This window comes from Spermophilus citellus (genome assembly GCF_964194105.1).
Source record: "Spermophilus citellus genome assembly, chromosome: 7".
NCBI classification, from domain to species: domain Eukaryota; kingdom Metazoa; phylum Chordata; class Mammalia; order Rodentia; family Sciuridae; genus Spermophilus; species Spermophilus citellus.
This window is the reverse complement of record NC_138188.1, coordinates 18,746,264-18,767,945: the sequence shown is the minus strand read 5'-3', so window position 1 is coordinate 18,767,945 and position 21,682 is coordinate 18,746,264.

Below are 21,682 nucleotides of genomic sequence, written 5' to 3'. Positions count from 1 at the left end.
ACCGTGTTTGATTTACAGTTCCAACTACATGTATCCACATAGGAGAAAACAGAGTGAAACCTAAAAATTAAAACTGTTATTGCCAACGAACGGTTTAATCTAGAACAACGAAATTTGGTGAGCCAAGTGGGATTGGGGTACTGATCATTACCTGAACGTGTCATCAAGATTGGGTGAAAAAATGTGTGCTGAGATTTCAGGAAACTCGTAGATTTTTGGAAGCTTGGCAACCCCTTTCCATGAAAGTGATTTGCGCCAGTCTCTGCTTAGGGCTACATCAATAGGAAACAAACCATATAGATAGAACTTGGAACTACTTGATTGTGTCAAGTTTCAAAGACCTAGCACAAACCGTGTTTGATTTAGAGTTCCAAGTACATGTATCCATATAGGAGAAAACAGAGTGAAACCTAAAAATTAAAACTGTTACTGCCAACGAATGGTTTAATCTAGAAGAACGAAATTTGGTGAGCCAAGTGGGATTGGTTTACTGATCATTACCTGAAAGTGCCATCAAGATTGGGTGAAAAAATGTGTGCTGAGATTTCACGAAACTCGTAGTTTTTTGGAAGCTTGGCAACCCCTTTCCATGAAAGTGATTTGCGCCAATCTCTGCTTAGGGCTACATCAATAGGAAACAAACCATAGAGATAGAACTTGGAACTACATGACTGTGTCAAGTTTCAAAGAGCTAGCACATACCGTGTTTGATTTAGAGTTCCAACTATATGAATCCATAAAGGAGAAAACAGAGTGAAACGTAAAAATTTAAACTGTTACTGCCAACGATTGTTTTAACCTAGAAGAACGAAATTTGGTGAGCCAAGTGGGATTGGGGTACTGATCATTACCTGAAAGTGTCATAAAGATTGGGTGAAAAAAGTGTGCTGAGATTTCAGGAAACTCATAGTTTTTTGGAAGCCTGGCAACCCTTTTCCATGAAAGGGATTTGCGCCAGTCTCTGCTTAGGGCTACATCAATAGGAAACAAACCATAGAGATAGAACTTAGAACTACTTAATTGTGTCAAGTTTCAAAGAGCTAGCACAATTCGTGTTTGATTTAGAGTTCCTACTACATGTATCCTTATAGGAGAAAACAGAGTGAAACCTAAAAATTAAAACTGTTACTGCCAACGAACGGTTTAACCTAGAAGAACGAAATTTGGAGAGAAAAGTGGGATTGGGGTACGGATCATTACCTGAAAGTGTCATCAAGATTGGGTGAAAAAATGTGTGCTGATATTTCAGGAAACTCGTACTTTTTTTAAGCTTGGCAACCCCTTTCACTGAAAGTGATTTGCGCCAGTCTCTGCTTAGGGCTACATCAAAAGGAAACAAACCATAGAGATAGAACTTGGAGCTACTTTATTCTGTCAAGTTTCAAATAGCTAGCACAATCCGTGTTTGATTTAGAGTTCCAACTACATGTATCCATATAGGAGAAAACAGAGTGAAACCTAAAAATTAAAACTGTTACTTCCAACGAACGGTTGAACCTAGAAGAACGAAATTTGGTGAGCCAAGTGGGATTGGGGTACTGATCATTACCTGAACGTGTCATCAAGATTGGGTGAAAAAATGTGTGCTGAGATTTCAGGAAACTCGTAGTTTTTTGGAAGCTTGGCAACCCCTTTCCCTGAAAGTGATTTCCACCAGTCTCTGCTTAGGGCTACATCAATATGAAACAAACCATAGAGATAGAACTTGGAACTACTTGATTGTGTCAAGTTTCAAAGACCTAGCACAAACCGTGTTTGATTTAGAGTTCCAACTACAGGTATCCACATAGGAGAAAACAGAGTGAAACCTAAAAATTAAAACTGTTACTGCCAACAAACGGTTTAACCTAGAAGAACGAAATTTGGTGACCCAAGTTGGATTGGACTACTGATCATTACCTGAAAGTCTCATCAATATTGGGTGAAAAAATGTGTGCTGAGATTTCAGGAAACTCGTAGTTTTTTGGAAGCTTGGCAACCCCTTTCCCTGAAAGTGACTTGCGCCAGTCTCTGCTTAGGGCTACATCAATATGAAACAAACCATAGAGATAGAACTTGGAACTACTTGATTGTGTCAAGTTTCAAAGAGCTAGCACAAACCGTGTTTGATTTACAGTTCCAACTACATGTATCCACATAGGAGAAAACAGAGTGAAACCTAAAAATTAAAACTGTTATTGCCAACGAACGGTTTAATCTAGAACAACGAAATTTGGTGAGCCAAGTGGGATTGGGGTACTGATCATTACCTGAACGTGTCATCAAGATTGGGTGAAAAAATGTGTGCTGAGATTTCAGGAAACTCGTAGATTTTTGGAAGCTTGGCAACCCCTTTCCATGAAAGTGATTTGCGCCAGTCTCTGCTTAGGGCTACATCAATAGGAAACAAACCATATAGATAGAACTTGGAACTACTTGATTGTGTCAAGTTTCAAAGACCTAGCACAAACCGTGTTTGAATTAGAGTTCCAAGTACATGTATCCATATAGGAGAAAACAGAGTGAAACCTAAAAATTAAAACTGTTACTGCCAACGAATTGTTTAATCTAGAAGAACGAAATTTGGTGAGCCAAGTGGGATTGGTTTACTGATCATTACCTGAAAGTGCCATCAAGATTGGGTGAAAAAATGTGTGCTGAGATTTCACGAAACTCGTAGTTTTTTGGAAGCTTGGCAACCCCTTTCCATGAAAGTGATTTGCGCCAATCTCTGCTTAGGGCTACATCAATAGGAAACAAACCATAGAGATAGAACTTGGAACTACATGACTGTGTCAAGTTTCAAAGAGCTAGCACATACCGTTTTTGATTTAGAGTTCCAACTATATGAATCCATAAAGGAGAAAACAGAGTGAAACCTAAAAATTTAAACTGTTACTGCCAACGATTGGTTTAACCTAGAAGAACGAAATTTGTTGAGCCAAGTGGGATTGGGGTACTGATCATTACCTGAAAGTGTCATAAAGATTGGGTGAAAAAATGTGTGCTGAGAATTCAGGAAACTCATAGGTTTTTGGAAGCTTGGCAACCCCTTTTTATGAAAGTGATTTGCGCTAGTCTCTGCTTAGGGCTACATCAAAAGGAAACAAAACATAGAGATGGAACTTGGAACTACTTGATTGTGTCAAGTTTCAAAGAGCTAGCACAAACCGTGTTTGATTTAGAATTCCAACTACATGTATCCATATAGGAGAAAACAGAGTGAAACCTAAAAATTAAAACTGTTACTGCCAACGAATGGTTTAACCTAGAAGAACGAAATTTGGTGAGCCAAGTGGGATCGGGGTACTGATCATTACCTGAAAGTGTCATCAAGATTGGGTGAAGAAAATGTGTGCTGAGATTTCAGGAATCTCGTAGTTTTTTGGAAGCTTGGCAACCCCTTTCCATGAAAGTGATTTGCACCAGTCTCTGCTTAGGGCTACATCAATAGGGAACAAACCATAGTGATAGAACTTGGAACTACTTTATTGTGTCAAGTTTCAAAGAGCTAGCACAAACCGTGTTTGATTTAGAGTTCCAACTACAGGTATCCATATAGGAGAAAACAGAGTGAAACCTAAAAATTAAAACTGTTACTGCCAACGATCATTTTAACGAAGAAGAACGAAATTTGGTGAGCCAAGTGGGATTAGGGTACTGATCATTACCTGAAAGTGTCATCAAGATTGGGTGAAAAAATGTGTGCTGAGATTTCAGGAAACTCGTAGTTTTTTTGGAAGCTTGGCAACCCCTTTCCATGAAAGGGATTTGCGCCAGTCTCTGCTTAGGTCTATATCAATAGGAAACAAACCATAGAGAAAGAACTTAGAACTACTTAATTGTGTCAAGTTTCAAATAGCTAGCACAATCCGTGTTTGATTTAGAGTTCCAACTACATGTATCCATATAGGAGAAAACAGAGTGAAACCTAAAAATTAAAACTGTTACTTCCAACGAACAGTTGAACCTAGAAGAACGAAATTTGGTGAGCCAAGTGGGATTGGGGTACTGATCATTACCTGAACGTGTCATCAAGATTGGGTGAAAAAATGTGTGCTGAGATTTCAGGAAACTCGTAGTTTTTTGGAAGCTTGGCAAACCCTTTCCCTGAAAGTGATTTCCGCCAGTCTCTGCTTAGGGCTACATCAATATGAAACAAACCATAGAGATAGAACTTGGAACTACATGATTGTGTCAAGTTTCAAAGACCTAGCACAAACCGTGTTTGATTTAGAGTTCCAACTACATGTATCCATATAGGAGAAAACAGAGTGAAACCTAAAAATTAAAACTGTTACTGCCAACAAACGGGTTAACATAGAAGAACGAAATTTGGTGACCCAAGTTGGATTGGTCTACTGATCATTACCTGAAAGTCTCATCAATATTGGGTGAAAAAATGTGTGCTGAGATTTCAGGAAACTCGTAGTTTTTTGGAAGCTTGGCAACCCCTTTCCATGAAAGTGATTTGCGCCAGTCTCTGCTTAGGGCTACATCAATAGGAAACAAACCATAGAGATAGAACTTGGACCTACTTCATTGTGTCAAGTTTTAAAGAGCTAGCACAAACCGTGTTTGATTTAGAGTTCCAAATACATGTATCCACATAGGAGAAAACAGAGTGAAAACTAAAAATTAAAACTGTTGCTGCCAACGAACGGTTTAATCTAGAACAACGAAATTTGGATAGCCAAGTGGGATTGGGGTACTGATCATTACCTGAAAGTGTCATCAAGATTGGGTGAAAAAATATGTGCTGAATATTCCAGAAACTCGTAGTTTTTTGGAAGCTTGGCAACCCCTTTCCATGAAAGTGATTTGCGCCAGTCTCTGCTTAGGGCTACATCAATAGGAAACAAACCATAGAGATAGAACTTGGAACTACTTGATTGTGTCAAGTTTCAAAGAGCTAGCACAAACCGTGTTTGATTTAGAGTTCCAACTACATGTATCCACATAGGAGAAAACAGAGTGAAACCTAAAAATTAAAACTGTTACTGCCAACGAACGGGTGAACCTAGAAGAACGAAATTTGGTGAGCCAAGTGGGATTGGGGTACTGATCATTACCTGAACGTGTCATCAAGATTAGGTGAAAAAATGTGTGCTGAGATTTCAGGAAACTCGTAGTTTTTTGGAAGCTTGGCAAACTCTTTCCATGAAAGTGATTTGCGCCAGTCTCTGCTTATGCCTACATCAATAGGAAACAAACCATAGAGATAGAACTTGGAGCTACTTTATTGCATCAAGTTTCAAAGAGCTAGCCCAAACCGTGTTTGATTTAGAGTTCCAAATACATGTATCCATATAGGAGAAAACAGAGTGAAAACTAAAATTTAAAACTGTTACTTCCAACGAACGTTGTAACCTAGAAGAACGAAATTTGGTGAGCCAAGTGGGATTGGGGTACTGATCATTACCTGAAAGTGTCATAAAGTTTGGGTGAAATAATGTGTGCTGAGATTTCAGGAAACTCGTAGTTTTTTGGAAGTTTGGCAACCCCTTTCCATGAAAGTGATTTGCGCCAGTCTCTGCTTAGGGCTACATTAATAGGAAACAAACCATAGAGATAGAACTTGGAACTACTTGATTGTGTCAAGTTTCAAAGAGCTAGCACAAACCGTGTTTGATTTAGAGTTCCAACTACATGTATCCACATAGGAGAAAAGAGAGTGAAACGTAAAAATTAAAACTGTTACTGCCAATGAACGGGTGAACCTAAAATAACGAAATTTGGTGTGCCAAGTGGGATTGTTGTACTGATCATTACCTGAAAGTGTCATCAAGATTGGGTGAAAAAATGTGTGCTGAGATTTCAGGAAACTCGTAGTTTTTTGGAAGTTTGGCATACCCTTTCCATGAAAGTGATTTGCGCCAGTCTCTGCTTAGGGCTACATTAATAGGAAACAAACCATAGAGATAGAACTTGGAACTACAATATTGTGTCAAGTTTCAAAGAGCTAGCACAAACCGTGTTTGATTTAGAGTTCCAACTACATGTATCCATATAGGAGAAAACAGAGTGAAACCTAAAAATTAAAACTGTTACTGCCAACGAACGGTTTAACCTAAAAGAACGAAATTTGGTGAGCCAAGTGGGTTTGGGGTACTGATCATTACCTGAAAGTGTCATCAAGATTGGATGAAAAAATGTGTGCTGAGATTTCAGGAAATTCGTAGTTTTTTGGGAGCTTGGCAACCCCTTTCCATGAAAGTGATTTGCGCCTGTCTTTGCTTAGGGCTACATCAATAGGAAACAAACCTTAGAGATAGAACTTGGAACTACTTTATTGTGTCAAGTTTCAAAAAGCTAGCACAAACCGTGTTTGATTTAGAGTTCCAACTGCATGTATCCATATAGGAGAAAAACAGAGTGAAATCTAAAAATTAAAACTGTTACTGCCAACGAACTGTTTAACCTAAAAGAACGAAATTTGGTGAGCCAAGTGAGATTGGGGTACTGATCATTACCTGAAAGTGTCATCAATATTCGGTGAAAAAATGTGTGCAGAGATTTCACGAAACTCGTACTTTTTGGAAGCTTGGCAACCCCTTTCCATGAAAGAGATTAGCGCCAGTCTCTGCTTAGGGCTACATCAATAGGAAACAAACCATAGAGACAAATCTTGGAACTAATTTATTGTGTCAAGTTTCAAAGAGCTAGCATAAACAGTGTTTGATTTAGAGTTCCAACTACATGTATCCATTTAAGAAAACAGAGTGAAACCTAAAAATTAAAACTGTTACTGCCAACGAACGGTTTAACCTAGAAGAACGAAATTTGATGAGCCAAGTGGGATTGGGGTACTGATCATTACCTGAAAGTGTCATCAAGACTGGGTGAAAAAATGTGTGCTGAGATTACAGGAAACTCGTAGCTTTTTGGAAGCTTGGCAACCCCTTTCCATGAAATTGATTAGCGCCAGTCTCTGCATAGGGCTACATCAATAAAAAACAAACCATAGAGACAGATCTTGGAACTACTTTATTGTGTCAAGTTTCAAAGAGCTAGCACAAACCGTGTTTCATTTAGAGTTCCAACAACATGTATCCATATAGGAGAAAACAGAGTGAAACCTAAAAATTAAAACTGTTACTGCCAACGAACAGTTTAACCTAGAAGAACGAAATTTGGTGAGCCAAGTATGTTTGGGGTAGTGATCACTACCTGAAAGTGTCATCAAGATTGGGTGAAAAAATGTGTGCTGAGATTTCAGGAAACTCGTAGCTTTTTGGAAGCTTGGCAACCCCTTTCCATGAAAGTGATTTGCGCCAGTCTCTGCTTAGGGCTACATCAATAGGAAACAAATCATAGGGATAGAACTTGGAACTACTTGATTGTGTCAATTTTCAAATAGCTAGCACAAACCGTGTTTGATTTAGAGTTCCAACTACATGTATCCATATAGGAGAAAACAGAGTGAAACCTAAAAATTAAAACTGTTACTGCCAAAGAATGGTTTAACCTAGAAGAACGAAATTTGGTGAGCCAAGTGGGATTGGGGTACTGATCATTACCTGAAAGTGTCATCAAGACTGGGTGAAAAAATGTGTGCTGAGATTACAGGAAACTCGTAGCTTTTTGGAAGCTTGGCAACCCCTTTCCATGAAATTGATTAGCGCCAGTCTCTGCTTAGGGCTACATCAATAAAAACAAACCATAGAGACAGATCTTGGAACTACTTTATTGTGTCAAGTTTCAAAGAGCTAGCACAAACCGTGTTTCATTTAGAGTTCCAACAACATGTATCCATATAGGAGAAAACAGAGTGAAACCTAAAAATTAAAACTATTACTGCCAACGAACAGTTTAACCTAGAAGAACGAAATTTGGTGAGCCAAGTATGTTTGGGGTAGTGATCACTACCTGAAAGTGTCATCAAGATTGGGTGAAAAAATGTGTGCTGAGATTTCAGGAAACTCGTAGTTTTTTGGAAGCTTGGCAACCCCTTTCCATGAAAGTGATTTGCGCCAGTCTCTGCTTAGGGCTACATCAATAGGAAACAAATCATAGGGATAGAACTTGGAACTACTTGATTGTGTCAATTTTCAAATAGCTAGCACAAACCGTGTTTGATTTAGAGTTCCAACTACATGTATCCATATAGGAGAAAACAGAGTGGAACCTAAAAATTAAAACTGTTACTGCCAAAGAATGGTTTAACCTAGAAGAACGAAATTTGGTGAGCCAAGTGTGATTGGGGTACTGATCATTACCTGAAAGTGTCATCAAGAATGGGTGAAAAAATGGTGCTCAGATTTCACGAAACTCGTAGTTTTTTGGAAGCTTGGCAACCCCTTTCCATGAACGTGATTTGTGCCAGTCTCTGCTTAGGGCTACAACAATAGGAAACTAACCATAGAGATAGACCTTGGAAGTACTTGATTGTGTCAAGTTTCAAAGAGCTAGCAAAAACCGTGTTTGATTTAGAGTTCCAACTCCATGTATCCATATAGGAGAAAACAGAGTGAAACCTAAAAATTAAAACTGTTACTGCCAACGAACGGTTTAACCTAGAAGAACGAAATTTGGTGAGCCAAGTGGGATTGGGGTACTGATCATTACCTGAAAGTGTCATCAAGATTGGGTGAAAAAATGTGTGCTGAGATTTCAGGAAAATCGTAGTTTTTTGGAAGCTTGGCAACCCCTTTCCTTGAAAGTGATTTGCGCCTGTCTTTGCTTAGGGCTACATCTATAGGAAACAAACCTTAGAGATAGAACTTGGAACTACTTTATTGTGTCAAGTTTCAAAGAGCTAGCACAAACCGTGTTTGATTTAGAGTTCCAACTGCATGTATCCATATAGGAGAAAACAGAGTGAAATCTAAAAATTAAAACTGTTACTGCCAACGAACTGTTTAACCTAAAAGAACGAAATTTGGTGAGCCAAGTGAGATTGGAGTACTGATCATTACCTGAAAGTGTCATCAATATTCGGTGAAAAAATGTGTGCTGAGATTTCACGAAACTCGTAGTTTTTTGGAAGCTTGGCAACCCCTTTCCATGAAAGAGATTAGCGCCAGTCTCTGCTTAGGGCTACATCAATAGGAAAAAAACCATAGAGATATAACTTGAAACTCCTTGATTGTGTCAAGTTTCAAAGAGCTAGCACAAACCGTCTTTGATTTAGAGTTCCAACTATATGTATCCATATTTGAGAAAACAGAGTGAAACCAAAAAATTAAAACTGTTACTGCCAACGAACGGTTGAACCTAAAAGAACGAAATTTGATGAGCCAAGTGGGATTGGGGTACTGATCATTACCTGAAAGTGTCATCAAGATGGGGTGAAAAAATGTGTGCTGAGATTTCAGGAAAATCGTAGTTTTTTGGAAGCTTGGCAACCCCTTTCCATTAAAGTGATTTGCGCCAGTCTCTGCTTAGGGCTACATCAATAGGAAACAAACCATAGAGATAGAACTTGGAAGTACTTGATTGTGTCAAGTTTCAAAGAGCTAGCACAAACAGTGTTTGATTTAGAGTTCCAACTCCATGTATCCATATAGGAGAAAACAGAGTGAAACCTAAAAATTTAAACTATTACTGCCAACGAACACTTTAACCTAGAAGAACGAAATTTGGTGAGCCAAGTATGTTTGGGGTACTGATCATTACCTGAAAGTGTCATCAAGATCGGGTGAAAAAATGTGTGCTGAGATTTCAGGAAAATCGTAGTTTTTTGGAAGCTTGGCAACACCTTTCCATGAAAGTGATTAGCGCCAGTCTCTGCTTAGGGCTACATCAATAGGAAACAAACCATATAGACAGAACTTGGAACTACTTTATTGTGTCAAGTTTCAAAGAGCTAGCACAAACCGTGTTTGATTTAGAGTTACAACAACATGTATCCATATAGGAGAAAACAGAGTGAAACCTAAAAATTAAAACTGTTACTGCCAACGAACGGTTTAACCTAAAAGAACGAAATTTGATGAGCCAAGTGGGATTGGGGTACTGATCATTACCTGAAAGTGTCATCAAGATTCCGTGAAAAAATGTGTGCTGAGATTTCAGGAAAATCGTAGTTTTTTGGAAGCTTGGCAACACCTTTCCATGAAAGTGATTTGCGCCAGTGTCTGCTTAGTGCTACATCAATAGGAAACAAACCATAGAGATAGAACTTGGAAGAATTTGATTGTGTCAAGTTTCAAAGAGCTAGCACAAACCGTGTTTGATTTAAAGTTCCAACTCAATGTATCCATATAGGAGAAAACAGAGTGAAACCTAAAAATTAAAACTGTTACTGCCAACGAACGGTTTAACCTAGAAGAACGAAATTTGGTGAGCCAAGTGGGATTGGGGTACTGATCATTACCTGAAAGTGTCATCAAGATTGGGTGAAAAAATGTGTGCTGAGATTTCAGGAAACTCGTAGCTTTTTGGAAGCTTGGCAACCCCTTTCCATGAAAGTGATTTGCGCCAGTCTTTGCTTAGGGCTATATCAATAGGAAACAAACCATAGAGATAGAACTTGGAACTACTTTATTGTGTCAATTTTCAAATAGCTAGCACAAACCATGTTTGATTTAGAGTTCCAACTGCATGTATCCATATAGGAGAAAACAGAGTGAAATCTAAAAATTAAAACTGTTACTGCCAACGAACTGTTTAATCTACAAGAACGAAATTTGGTGAGCCAAGTGAGATTGGGGTACTGATCATTACCTGAAAGTGTCATCAATATTCGGTGAAAAAATGTGTGCTGAGATTTCACGAAACTCGTAGTTTTTTGGAAGTTTGGCAACCCCTTTCCATGAAATTGATTAGCGCCAGTCTCTGCTTAGGGCTACATCAATAAAAAACAAACCATAGAGACAGATCTTGGAACTACTTTATTGTGTCAAGTTTCAAAGAGCTAGCACAAACCGTGTTTAATTTAGAGTTCCAACAACATGTATCCATATAGGAGAAAACAGAGTGAAACCTAAAAATTAAAACTGTTACTGCCAACGAACGGTGTAACCTAGAAGAACAAAATTTGGTGAGCCAAGTGGGATTGGGGTACTGATCATTACCTGAAAGTGTCATCAAGATTGGGTGAAAAAATGTGTGCTGAGATTTCAGGAAACTCGTAGTTTTTTGGAAGCTTGGCAACCCCTTTCCATGAAAGTGATTTGTGCCAGTCTCTGCTTAGGGCTACATCAATAGGAAACAAACCATAGATACAGAAAATGCAACTACTTGATTGTGTCAGGTTTCAAAGAGGTAGCACAAACCATGTTTGATTTAGAGTTCCAACTACATGTATCCATATTTGAGAAAACAGAGTGAAACCTAAAAATTAAAACTGTTACTGCCAACGAACTGTTGAACCTAAAAGAACGAAATTTGATGAGCCAAGTGGGATTGGGGTACTGATCATTACCTGAAAGTGTCATCAAGATTCCGTGAAAAAATGTGTGCTGAGATTTCAGGAAAATCGTAGTTTTTTGGAAGCTTGGCAACACCTTTCCATGAAAGTGATTTGCGCCAGTGTCTGCTTAGTGCTACATCAATAGGAAACAAACCATAGAGATAGAACTTGGAAGAATTTGATTGTGTCAAGTTTCAAAGAGCTAGCACAAACCGTGTTTGATTTAAAGTTCCAACTCAATGTATCCATATAGGAGAAAACAGAGTGAAACCTAAAAATTAAAACTGTTACTGCCAACGAACGGTTTAACCTAGAAGAACGAAATTTGGTGAGCCAAGTGGGATTGGGGTACTGATCATTACCTGAAAGTGTCATCAAGATTGGGTGAAAAAATGTGTGCTAAGATTTCAGGAAACTCGTAGCTTTTTGGAAGCTTGGCAACCCCTTTCCATGAAAGTGATTTGCGCCAGTCTTTGCTTAGGGCTATATCAATAATAAACAAACCATAGAGATAGAACTTGGAACTACTTTATTGTGTCAAGATTCAAAGAGCTAGCACAAACCATGTTTGATTTAGAGTTCCAACAACATGTATCCATATAGGAGAAAAGAGAGTGAAACCTAAAAATTAAAACTGTTACTGCCAACGAACTGTTTAACCTAGAAGAACGAAATTTGGTGAGCCAAGTATGTTTGGGGTAGTGATCATTACCTGAAAGTGTCATCAAGATTGGGTGAAAAATTGTGTGCTGAGATTTCAGGAAACTCGTAGCTTTTTGGAAGCTTGGCAACCCCTTTCCATGAAAGTGATTTGCGCCAGTCTTTGCTTAGGGCTACATCAGTAGGAAACAAACCATAGAGATAGAACTTGGAACTACTTGATTGTGTCAGGTTTCAAAGAGCTAGCACAAACCGTGTTTGATTTAGAGTTCCGAATACATGTATCCATATAGGAGAAAACACAGTGAAACCTAAAAATTAAAACTGTTACTGCCAACGAACGGTTTAACCTAGAAGAACGAAATTTGGTGAGCCAAGTGGGATTAGGGTTCTGGTCAGTACCTGAAAGTATCATCAAGATTTGGTGAAAAAATGTGTGCTGAGATTTCAGGAAACTCGTAGTTTTTTTGAAGGTTGGCAACCACTTTCCATGAAAGTGATTTGCGCCAGTCTCTGCTTAGGGCTACATCAATAGGAAACAAATCATAGGGATAGAACTTGGAACTACTTGATTGTGTCAATTTTCAAATAGCTAGCACAAACCGTGTTTGATTTAGAGTTCCAACTACATGTATCCATATAGGAGAAAACAGAGTGAAACCTAAAAATTAAAACTTTTACTGCCAAAGAATGGTTTAACCTAGAAGAACGAAATTTGGTGAGCCAAGTGGGATTGGGGTACTGATCATTACCTGAAAGTGTCATCAAGAATGGGTGAAAAAATGGTGCTCAGATTTCACGAAACTCGTAGTTTTTTGGAAGCTTGGCAACCCCTTTCCATGAACGTGATTTGTGCCAGTCTCTGCTTAGGGCTACAACAATAGGAAACTAACCATAGAGATAGACCTTGGAAGTACTTGATTGTGTCAAGTTTCAAAGAGCTAGCAAAAACCGTGTTTGATTTAGAGTTCCAACTCCATGTATCCATATAGGAGAAAACAGAGTGAAACCTAAAAATTAAAACTGTTACTGCCAACGAACGGTTTAACCTAAAAGAACGAAATTTGGTGAGCCAAGTGGGTTTGGGGTACTGATCATTACCTGAAAGTGTCATCAAGATTGGATGAAAAAATGTGTGCTGAGATTGCAGGAAAATCGTAGTTTTTTGGAAGCTTGGCAACCCCTTTCCTTGAAAGTGATTTGCGCCTGTCTTTGCTTAGGGCTACATCAATAGGAAACAAACCTTAGAGATAGAACTTGGAACTACTTTATTGTGTCAAGTTTCAAAGAGCTAGCACAAACCGTGTTTGATTTAGAGTTCCAACTGCATGTATCCATATAGGAGAAAACAGAGTGAAATCTAAAAATTAAAACTGTTACTGCCAACGAACTGTTTAACCTAAAAGAACGAAATTTGATGAGCCAAGTGAAGTTGGGGTACTGATCATTACCTGAAAGTGTCATCAATATTCGGTGAAAAAATGTGTGCTGAGATTTCACGAAACTCGTAGTTTTTTGGAAGCTTGGCAACCCCTTTCCATGAAAGAGATTAGCGCCAGTCTCTGCTTAGGCCTACATCAATAGGAAACAAACCATAGAGACAGATCTTCGAACTACTTTATTGTGTTAAGTTTCAAAGAGCTAGCACAAACCGTCTTTGATTTAGAGTTCCAACTATATGTATCCATATTTGAGAAAACAGAGTGAAACCTAAAATTTAAAACTGTTACTGACAACGAACGGTTTCACCTAGAAGAACGAAATTTGGTGAGCCAAGTGGGATTGGGGTACTGATCATTACCTGAAAGTGTCATCAAGTTTGGGTGAAAAAATTTGTGCTGAGATTTCAGGAAACTCGTAGTTTTTTTGAAAACTTGGCAACCCCTTTCCATGAAAGTGATTTGCGCCGGTCTCTGCTTAGGGCTACATCAATAGGAAACAAACCATAGAGATAGAACTTGGAAGTACTTGATTTTGTCAAGTTTCAAAGAGCTAGCACAAACCGTGTTTAATTTAGAGTTCCAACTACATGTATCCATATAAGAAAACAGAGTGAATCCTAAAAATTAAAACTGTTACTGCCAACGAACGGTTTAACCTAGAAGAACGAAATTTGGTGAGCCAAGTGGGATTGGGGTACTGATCATTACCTGAAAGTGTCATCAAGACTGGGTGAAAAAATGTGTGCTGAGATTACAGGAAACTCGTAGATTTTTGGAAGCTTGGCAACCACTTTCCATTTAAATGATTTGCGCCAGTCTCTGCTTAGGGCTACATCAATAGGAAGCAAACCATAGAGATATAACTTGGAACTACTTGATTGTGTCAAGTTTCAAAGAGCTAGCACAAACCGTCTTTGATTTAGAGTTCCAACTATATGTATCCATATTTGAGAAAACAGAGTGAAACCAAAAAATTAAAACTGTTACTGCCAACGAACGGTTGAAACTAAAAGAACGAAATTTGATGAGCCAAGTGGGATTGGGGTACTGATCATTACCTGAAAGTGTCATCAAGATTGGGTGAAAAAATGTGTGCTGAGATTTCAGGAAAATCGTGGTTTTTTGGAAGCTTGGCAACACCTTTCCATGAAAGTGATTTGCGCCAGTCTCTGCTTAGGGCTACATCAATAGGAAACAAACCATAGAGATAGAACTTGGAAGTACTTGATTGTGTCAAGTTTCAAAGAGCTAGCACAAACCGTGTTTGATTTAGAGTTCCAACTCCATGTATCTATATAGGAGAAAACAGAGTGAAACCTAAAAATTTAAACTGTTACTGCCAACGAACAGTTTAACCTAGAGAAACGAAATTTGGTGAGCCAAGTATGTTTGGGGTACTGATCATTACCTGAAAGTGTCATCAAGATTGGGTGAAAAAATGTGTGCTGAGATTTCAGGAACCTCGTAGTTTTTTGGAAGCTTGGCAACCCCTTTCCATGAAAGTGATTTGTGCCAGTCTCTGCTTAGGGCTACATCAATAGGAAACAAACCATAGATACAGAACATGCAACTACTTGATTGTGTCAGGTTTCAAAGAGGTAGCACAAACCATGTTTGATTTAGAGTTCCAACTACATATATCCATATTTGAGAAAACAGAGTGAAACCTAAAAATTAAAACTGTTACTGCCAACGAACGGTTGAACCTAAAAGAACGAAATTTGATGAGCCAAGTGGGATTGGGGTACTGATCATTACCTGAAAGTGTCATCAAGATTCCGTGAAAAAATGTGTGCTGAGATTTCAGGAAAATCGTCGTTTTTTGGAAGCTTGGCAACCCCTTTCCATGAAATTGATTAGCGCCAGACTCTGCTTAGGGCTACATCAATAAAAAACAAACCATAGAGACAGATCTTGGAACTACTTTATTGTGTCAAGTTTCAAAGAGCTAGCACAAACCGTGTTTCATTTAGAGTTCCAACAACATGTATCCATATAGGAGAAAACAGAGTGAAACCTAAAAATTTAAACTGTTACTGCCAACGAACGGTGGAACCTAGAAGAACAAAATTTGGTGAGCCAAGTGGGATTGGGGTACTGATCATTACCTGAAAGTGTCATCAAGATTGGGTGAAAAAATGTGTGCTGAGATTTCAGGAAACTCGTAGTTTTTTGGAAGCTTGGCAACCCCTTTCCATGAAAGTGATTTGTGCAAGTCTCTGCTTAGGGCTACATCAATAGGAAACAAACCATAGATATAGAACTTGGAACTACTTGATTGTGTCAGGTTTCAAAGAGCTAGCACAAACCGTGTTTGATTTAGAGTTCCAACTACATGTATCCATATTTGAGAAAACATAGTGAAACCTAAAAATTAAAACTGTTAATGCCAACGAACGGTTGAACCTAAAAGAACGAAATTTGATGAGCCAAGTGAAGTTGGGGTACTGATCATTACCTGAATGTGTCATCAAGATTGGGTGAAAAAATGTGTGCTGAGATTTCAGGAAAATCGTAGGTTTTTGGAAGCTTGGAAACACCTTTCCATGAAAGTGATTTGCGCCAGTCTCTGCTTAGGGCTACATCAATAGGAAACACACCATAGAGATAGAACTTTGAAGTACTTGATTGTGTCAAGTTTCAAAGAGCTAGCACAAACCATGTTTGATTTAGAGTTCCAACTCCATGTATCCATATAGGAGAAAAGAGAGTGAAACCTAAAAATTAAAACTGTTACTGCCAACGAACTGTTTAACCTAGAAGAACGAAATTTGGTTAGCCAAGTATGTTTGGGGTAGTGATCATTACCTGAAAGTGTCATCAAGATTGGGTGAAAAAGTGTGTGCTGAGATTTCAGGAAACTCGTAGCTTTTTGGAAGCTTGGCAACCCCTTTCCATGAAAGTGATTTGCGCCAGTCTTTGCTTAGGGCTACATCAATAGGAAACAAACCATAGAGATAGAACTTGGAACTTCTTGATTGTGTCAGGTTTCAAAGAGCTAGCACAAACCGTGTTTGATTTAGAGTTCCGAATACATGTATCCATATAGGAGAAAACAGAGTGAAACCTAAAAATTAAAACTGTTACTGCCAACGAACGGTTTAACCTAGAAGAACGAAATTTGGTGAGCCAAGTGGGATTAGGGTTCTGGTCAGTACCTGAAAGTATCATCAAGATTGGGTGAAAAAATGTGTGCTGAGATTTCAGGAAACTCGTAGTTTTTTTGAAGGTTGGCAACCACTTTCCATGAAAGTGATTTGCGCCAGTCTCTGCTTAGGGCTACATTAATAGGAAACAAATCATAGGGATAGAACTTGGAACTACTTGATTGTGTCAATTTTCAAATAGCTAGCACAAACCGTGTTTGATTTAGAGTTCCAACTACATGTATCCATATAGGAGAAAACAGAGTGAAACCTAAAAATTAAAACTTTTACTGCCAAAGAATGGTTTAACCTAGAAGAACGAAATTTGGTGAGCCAAGTGGGATTGGGGTACTGATCATTACCTGAAAGTGTCATCAAGAATGGGTGAAAAAATGGTGCTCAGATTTCACGAAACTCGTAGTTTTTTGGAAGCTTGGCAACCCCTTTCCATGAACGTGATTTGTGCCAGTCTCTGCTTAGGGCTACAACAATAGGAAACTAACCATAGAGATAGACCTTGGAAGTACTTGATTGTGTCAAGTTTCAAAGAGCTAGCAAAAACCGTGTTTGATTTAGAGTTCCAACTCCATGTATCCATATAGGAGAAAACAGAGTGAAACCTAAAAATTAAAACTGTTACTGCCAACGAACGGTTTAACCTAAAAGAACGAAATTTGGTGAGCCAAGTGGGTTTGGGGTACTGATCATTACCTGAAAGTGTCATCAATATTCGGTGAAAAAATGTGTACTGAGATTTCACGAAACTCGTAGTTTTTTGGAAGCTTGGCAACCCCTTTCCATGAAAGAGATTAGCGCCAGTCTCTGCTTAGGGCTACATCAATAGGAAACAAACCATAGAGAGAGATCTTGGAACTACTTTATTGTGTTAAGTTTCAAAGAGCTAGCACAAACCGTCTTTGATTTAGAGTAACAACTATATGTATCCATATTTGAGAAAACAGAGTGAAACCTAAAATTTAAAACTGTTACTGCCAACGAACGGTTGAACCTAAAAGAACAAAATTTGATGAGCCAAGTGCGATAGGGGTACTGATCATTACCTGAAAGTGTCATCAAGATTGAGTGAAAAAATGTGTGCTGGGATTTCAGGAAAATCGTTGTTTTTTGGAAGCTTGGCAACACCTTTCCATGAAAGTGATTTGCGCCAGTCTCTGCTTAGGGCTACATCAATAGGAAACAAACCATAGAGATAGAATTTGGAAGTACTTGATTGTGTCAAGTTTCAAAGAGCTAGCACAAACCGTGTTTGATTTAGAGTTCCAACTCCATGTATCCATATAGGAGAAAACAGAGTGAAACCTAAAAATTAAAACTGTTACTGCCAACGAACAGTTTAACCTAGAAGAATGAAATTTGGTGAGCCAAGTATGTTTGGGGTACTGATCATTACCTGAAAGTGTCATCAATATTCGTGGAAAAATGTGTGCAGAGATTTCACGAAACTCGTAGTTTTTTGGAAGCTTGGCAACCCCTTTCCATGAAAGAGATTAGCGCCAGTCTCTGCTTAGGGCTACATCAATAGGAAACAAACCATAGAGACAGATCTTGGAACTAATTTATTGTGTCAAGTTTCAAAGAGCTAGCATAAACAGTGTTTGATTTAGAGTTCCAACTACATGTATCCATATAGGAGAAAACAGAGTGAAACCTAAAATTTAAAACTGTTTCTGCCAACGAACGGTTTCACCTAGAAGAACGAAATTTGGTGAGCCAAGTGGGATTGGGGTACTGATCATTACCTGAAAGTGTCATCAAGTTTGGGTGAAAAAATTTGTGCTGAGATTTCAGGAAACTCGTAGTTTTTTTGAAAACTTGGCAACCCCTTTCCATGAAAGTGATTTGCACCGGTCTCTGCTTAGGGCTACATCAATAGGAAACAAACCATAGAGATAGAACTTGGAAGTACTTGATTTTGTCAAGTTTCAAAGAGCTAGCACAAACCGTGTTTAATTTTGAGTTCCAACTACATGTATCCATATAGGAGAAAACAGAGTGAAACCTAAAAATTAAAACTGTTACTGCCAACGAACGGTTTCACCTAGAAGAACGAAATTTGGTGAGCCAAGTGGGATTGGGGTACAGATCATTACCTGAAAGTGTCATCAAGATTGGGTGACAAAATGTTTGCTGAGATTTCAGGAAACGCGTAGTTTTTTGGAAGCTTGGCAACCGCTTCCCATGACAGTGATTTGCGCCAGTCTCTGCTTAGGGCAACATCAATAGGAAACAAACCCTAGAGATAGAACTTGGAACTATTGATTGTGTCAATTTTCAAAGAGCTAGCACAAACCGTGTTTGATTTAGAGTTCCAACAACATGTATCCATATAGGAGAAAACAGAGTGAAAACCTAAAAATTTAAACTGTTACTGCCAACGAACGGTTTAACCTAGAACAAGGAAATTTGGTGAGCCAAGTGGGATTGGGGTACTGATCATTACCTGAAAGTGTCATCAAGTTTGGGTGAAAAAATGTGTGCTGAGATTTCAGGAAACTCTTAGTTTTTTGGAAGCTTGGCAACCCCTTTCCATGAAAGTGATTTGTGCCAGTCTCTCCTTAGGGCTACATCAATAGGAAACAAACCATAGAGATAGAACTTGGAACTACTTCATTGTGTCAAGTTTCAAGGAGCTAGCACAAACCGTGTTTGATTTAGAGTTCCAACTCCATGTATCCATATAGGAGAAAACAGAGTGAAACCTAAAAATTAAAACTGTTACTGCCAACGAACGGTTTAACCTAGAAGAACGAAATTTGGTGAGCCAAGTGGGATTGACTTACTCTTCATTTCTTTAAAGTGTCATCAAGATTGGGTGAAAAAATGTGTCCTGAGATTTCAGGAAACTTGTAGTTTTTTGGAAGCTTGGCAACCCCTTTCCATGAAAGTGATTTTCACCAGTCTCTGCTTAGGGCTACATCAATAGGAAACAAACCATAGAGATAGAACTTGGAACTACTTGATTGTGTCAAGTTTCAAAGAGCTAGCACAAACCGTGTTTGATTTAGAATTCCAAATTCATGTATCCATATATTAGAAAACAGAGTGAAACCTAAAAATTAAAATTGTTACTGACAACGAACGGTTTAACCTAGAAGAACGAAATTTTGTGAGCCAAGTGTGATTGGGGTACTGATCATTACCTGAAAGTGTCATTAAAGTTGGGTGAAATATGTGTGCTGAGATGTCAGGAAACTCGTAGTTTTTTGGAAACTTGGCAACCCCTTTCCTTGAAAGTGATTTGGGCCAGTCTCTCCTAGGGCTACATCAATAGGAAACAATCCATAAAGATAGAACTTGGAACTACATGATTGTGTCAAGTTTCAAAGAGCTAGCACAAACCGTGTTTGATTTAGAGTTCCAACTACATGTATCCATATAGGACAGATAGAGTGAAACCTAAAAATTAAAACTGTGACTGCCAACGAACGGTTTAACCTAGAAGAACGAAATTTGTTGGGCCAAGTGGGATTGGGGTACTGATCATTACCTGAAAGTGTCATGAAGATTGGTTGAAAAAATGTGTGCTCAGATTTCACGAATCTCGTAGTTTTTTGGAAGCTTGGCAGCTCCTTTCCATGAAAGTGATTTGTGCCAGTCTCTGCTTAGGGCTACGTCAATAGGAAACAAACCATAGAGATAGAACTTGGAACTACTTTATTGTGTCAAGTTTCAAAGAGCTAGCACAAACCGTCTTTGATTTAGAGTTCCAACTACATGTATCCATATAGGAGAGAACAGAGTCAAACCTAAAAATTAAAACTGTTACTGCCAATGAACGGTTTAACCTAGAAGAATGGAATTTGGTGAGCCAAGTTCGATTGGGGTACTGATCATTCCCTGAAAGTGTCATCAAGATTGGGTGAAAAAGTGTGTGCTGAGATTTCAGGAAACTCGTAGTATTTGGAACCTTGGCAAATCCTTTCCATGAAAGTGATTTGTGCCAGTCTCTGGTTAGGGCTACATCAATAGGAAACAAACCATAGAAATAGAACTTGGAACTACTTGATTTTGTCAAGTTTCAAAGAGCTAGCCCAAACCGTGTTTGATTTAGAGTTCCAACTACATGTATCCATATACGAGAAAACAGAGTGAAATCTAAAAATTTTAACTGTTACTTCCAACAAACGGTTTAACCTAGAAGAACAAAATTTTGTGAGCCAAGTGGGATTGGGGTACTGATCATTACCTGAAAGTGTCATCAAGGTTGGGTGAAAAAATGTGTGCTGAGATGTCAGGAAACTCATAGTTTTTTGGAAGCTTGGCCACATTTTTCCATGAAAGTGATTTGTGCCAGTCTCTGCTTAGGGCTACATCAATAGGAAACAAACCATAGAGATAGAACTTGGAACTACTTGATTGTGTCAAGTTTCAAAGAGCTAGCACAAACCGTGTTTGATTTAGAGTTCCAACTACATGTATCCATATACGAGAAAACAGAGTGAAATCTAAAAATTTAAACTGTTACTGAAAACGAACAGTTTAACCTAGAAGAACGAAATTTGGTGAGGCAAGTGGGATTGGGGTATTGATCATTACCTGAAAGTGTCATCAAGTTTGGGTGAAAAAATGTGTGCTGAGATTTCAGGAAACTCGTAGTTTTTTGGTTGCTTGGCAACCCCTTTCCATGAAAGTGATTTGTGCCAGTCTCTGCTTAGGGCTACATCAATAGGAAACAAACCATAGAGATAGAACTTGGAACTACTTTATTGTGTCAAGTTTCAAAGAGCTAGCACAAACCGTCTTTGATTTAGAGTTCCAACTACATGTATCCATATAGGAGAAAACAGAGTGAAACCTAAAAATTAAAACTGTTACTGCCAACGAACGGTTTAACACAGAAGAACGAAATTCGGTGAGAAGTGGGTTTGGGGTACTGATCATTACCTAAAAGTGTCATCAATATTCAGTGAAAAAATGTGTGCTGAGATTTCACGAAACTCGTAGTTTTTTGGAAGCTTGGCAACCCCTTTCCATGCAAGTGATTTGTGCCAGTCTCTGCTTAGAGCTACATCAATAGGAAACAAACCATAGAGATACAACTTGGAACTACTTGATTGTGTCAAGTTTCAAAGAGCTAG